Source organism: Aristolochia californica, unplaced genomic scaffold, assembly GCF_029961685.1.
Source record: "Aristolochia californica isolate CCGP_79_NKW_82.1479 unplaced genomic scaffold, dmAriCali1.0.hap1 SCAF_1, whole genome shotgun sequence".
Lineage (NCBI taxonomy): Eukaryota > Viridiplantae > Streptophyta > Magnoliopsida > Piperales > Aristolochiaceae > Aristolochia > Aristolochia californica.
Genome location: NW_027181770.1, coordinates 30,475,598 through 30,479,452, shown reverse-complemented (window position 1 = coordinate 30,479,452; position 3,855 = coordinate 30,475,598). Strand labels below are relative to the sequence as shown.

Here is a 3,855-nt window from a genome sequence, read left to right as displayed (position 1 = left end):
AGTTATGAGTTGAAACCGGATGTGATCCAACTCCTCCCTACATTCTATGGGTTGGATAAGGAGGACCCATATTACCACATCAAGGAATTCTTAGATATTTGTGCAACTTTTAAATTCCAGAATTTCTCAGATGACTCTATCCGGTTAAGACTTTTTCCATTTTCACTTAAGGATAAGGCCAAGTCTTGGCTTAATTCCTTGGAGGTGGGCAGCATTACTTCATGGGACACGTTAGTCACAAAATTTTTGTCCAAGTACTTTCCCATTCAGAGAACTACAGCCCTCAGGAGAGAAATCTCCAACTTTATGCAGCAGGAGGGTGAACACTTTTATGAGGCTTGGGAGAAATGGAAGGATTTGATTCGTAGGTGTCCGCATCATGGGTTTGAGAAATGGCATTTAGTGCAATACTTTTATCAAGGTCTTACACCCCAGGTTAGATCCATGGTAGATGCAACGAGTGGTGGGAGTTTGATGGGTAAGAGTGCTAGTGAGGCGTGGGACTTCTTTGAAACGTTGAGTGATCAATCTCAGCAATGGGGTTCGTCATTTAATGTTGATAGGAGATCCCACGAAACCAAAAGAGGGGGTCTCTACGAGGTTAGTGAAACACCTATGCTCATGGCCAAGATTGAGGGGTTGACTAGAAAAATTGATGCCCTTATGGTGTCCAAGAGTTCACCTGCTCCTAACCCATCTACTGTCTGTGCCATATGCTCTGGTTCATCTCATCCCACACAAATGTGTCCATCTAGTTCATCCTACCCAGAGCTCATTGAGGACTTGAATGCAGTCCAGAATTTTCATAGACCAAACCGAAACGATCCTTTTTCAGAAACATATAATCCAGGTTGGGCTAGGCACCCAAATTTCTCATGGTCCAAGGGCCCACAGGTTGGGGGTCCTCCAGGGTTTACTCAACCCCAAGCTCCGCGCCCACACTTCACCCAACAACCATTGATTCCACAAAAACCTTCACTTGAGGATACACTTCAATTATTCATGCAGAATACACAGTCCTCCATTGCCAAACTTGAAATGCAAGTGAGTCAGTTGGCCAGCCACATGAGTGAACAAGCACAAAATAGACTCCCGAGTCAAACCATTCCTAACCCCAAAATCACACATGAGAGTGAGTTGAGTTCCAAACCCCACCATGAGCAAGCAAAAGCCATAACCACCCTTAGGAGTGGTCGTGAGTTGAACAATGGGGTAGGGACCACTAAGTCTAAGGAGTCAAAGGATGACAATGGGGACACATCATTGAGTGACGAACCTCCAAGTTCTCCACCAACAGCCAAGCAGATACCTAACCAAGTCCCACTAGCTCCTTATCCGCAGAGGTTATCGGGCCCACCTAGGAAAGGAGATAGCATGCATGAAACGTTGGAACTGTTTAGTAAGGTTCACATTAACATTCCACTTCTTGATGCTATTAGGCAAGTCCCTGCCTATGTCCAATTTTTGAAAGACCTTGTACACAGAAGAGAAAACAACATGTTAACAAAAAGGTCTTTCTTACTGAGAATGTAAGCTCAATTCTGAAGCACAACACTCCTCCTAAAGTTAAAGATCCTGGATGTCCCACAATTTCATGTGTCATTGGTGAACATACCATCCAGAGAGCTCTTCTTGACTTAGGAGCAAGTGTGAATTTGCTTCCTTTCTTTGTGTACCAGCAATTAGGTTTGGGGGAATTGAAGCCTACCCCCATCACACTTCAACTAGCTGACCGTTCTGTCAAGATACCACGAGGAATAGTTGAAGATGTTTTGATAAAAGTGGACAAATTTCTGTTCCCGGTTGATTTCATTGTTCTTGATACAGAACCAGTATTCAATGTGACCAACCAAATTCCTGTCATCCTAGGACGTCCCTTCTTAGCCACATCTAAAGCTATCATTCATTGTAAAAGTGGTGAGTTGGAGTTGTCTTTTGGAAATTTTAAGGTCTCATTGAATGTATTTAATGCCGGGCACCACCCACTTGAGTCTGATGATCTGAGTCCTGCATTTAATATAGAAACTGTTATGCTTGATAACGAATCCACTCTTGAATCTTTTGAGTCTTGCATAACATCTTTAGACATGGACTATTTTGATGAGGAAACATATTTCCGAGAGGTTAATTCTTTACTCAATTCTGTACCTCTGTTGGAGGAAGCTTATGAGGTTATCACAAGTGATCATCCACAAGATCTTCCTCTTGACTTGGACAAACCTCTCGAAACTTCCAAGCTAGATCTTAAGCCACTTCCTCCCACGTTGAAGTATGCGTTCTTGGGACCCATGAACTCATTACCAGTCATTATTTCCTCTAATTTGAGTATTGAGCAGGAGGAACAATTAACTGAAGTTTTACAAGCACACAGAGAGGCATTGGGGTGGACTCTTGATGCCTTAAAAGGGATTAGTCCCTCCATATGCATGCATCGTATTCATTTGGAGGAGGGGACTAAAGCCTCACGTGAGATGCAACGTAGGTTAAATCCCCATATGCTGGAGGTTGTGAGAGAAGAAGTCATCAGGTTGCTTGTGACAGGAATCATTTACCCTATTTCCGATAGCACCTGGGTGAGTCCAATTCAAGTTGTCCCTAAGAAAGGGGGGATAACAATAATGAAAAATGAGAGTGGTGAATTGATTCCCACAAGAACTACCACCAAGTAGCGTGTCTGCATTGACTATAGAAAACTTAATTCCGTCACTAGGAAGGATCACTTCCCACTACCTTTCATTGATCAGGTACTAGAGCGATTGGCCGGCCACAATTTTTATTGCTTCTTAGATGGATACTCCGGCTATAATCAAATTCCCATTGCTCCAGAAGACCAGGAAAAGACCACATTCACGTGTCCGTTTGGCACCTATGCTTACAGACGCATGCCTTTTGGTTTATGCAATGCACCCGCCACTTTCCAACGGTGCATGATGAGTATTTTTTCTGACATGATTGGTGAATTTTTAGAGGTCTTTATGGATGACTTTTCTGTGTTTGGCTCTAGTTTTGATACATGTCTGTACAATCTTTCACTCGTATTGTCCCGTTGTATTAAGTCCAATTTAGTCTTGAATTGGGAGAAATGCCACTTCATGGTGAAAGAAGGAATTGTGTTAGGACATGTAGTGTCTAAGAGGGGTGTAGAAGTGGACAAAGCCAAGGTTGACCTAATTGCCAATCTGCCACCACCTACTTCTATGAAGGGAGTGCGTTCTTTCCTTGGCCATGCTGGGTTCTATAGGCGTTTCATTAAAGACTTTAGCAAAATTTCTCGTCCTTTGACGAATTTACTTGCTCAAGATGTTGCTTTTGCCTTTGATGATGCCTGTATTCATGCTTTTGAGACACTGAAGAAATGTTTGTCCACTGCACCCATTGTCCAACCCCCTATTTGGTCTTTGCCTTTTGAGTTGATGTGTGATGCCTCTGACTATGCATTGGGGGCTGTTTTGGGGCAAAAGACGGATAAAATGCCCTGTGTCATTCAATATGCTAGCCGAACTCTTCATGATGCTCAATTGAATTACACTACCACTGAGAAGGAGTTGCTAGCTGTTGTGTTTGCCTTGAACAAATTGAGATCATATCTGTTAGGGTCAAAGGTTATAGTGTTCACTGATCATTCTGCTTTGAAGTATTTATTATCCATCAAGGACACTAAACCTCACTTGATTAGATGGATCTTGCAATTGCAAGAATTTGACCTTGAGATTCGAGATAAGAAGGGTTGTGAGAATGTTGTTGCTGATCATCTATCTAGGATATGTGTAGTACCTCAGGAAGGATTCCTTCCTTTAAATGATTCCTTCCCTGATGAACAACTTCTCCAAGTATCCCAGTTGCCTTGGTTTGCTG

The 3,855-nt window shown here is 42.7% G+C and overlaps 1 non-coding gene across 1 annotated transcript; it reads right to left on the bottom strand.

Moving 5' to 3' along the window:
- Positions 1 to 279: 279 nt before the first annotated feature.
- LOC137965206 (small nucleolar RNA R71) lies at positions 280 to 386 on the bottom strand. The gene has a single exon (XR_011116027.1). It is a non-coding gene; the product is annotated as a small nucleolar RNA R71 (small nucleolar RNA).
- Positions 387 to 3,855: the final 3,469 nt, after the last annotated feature.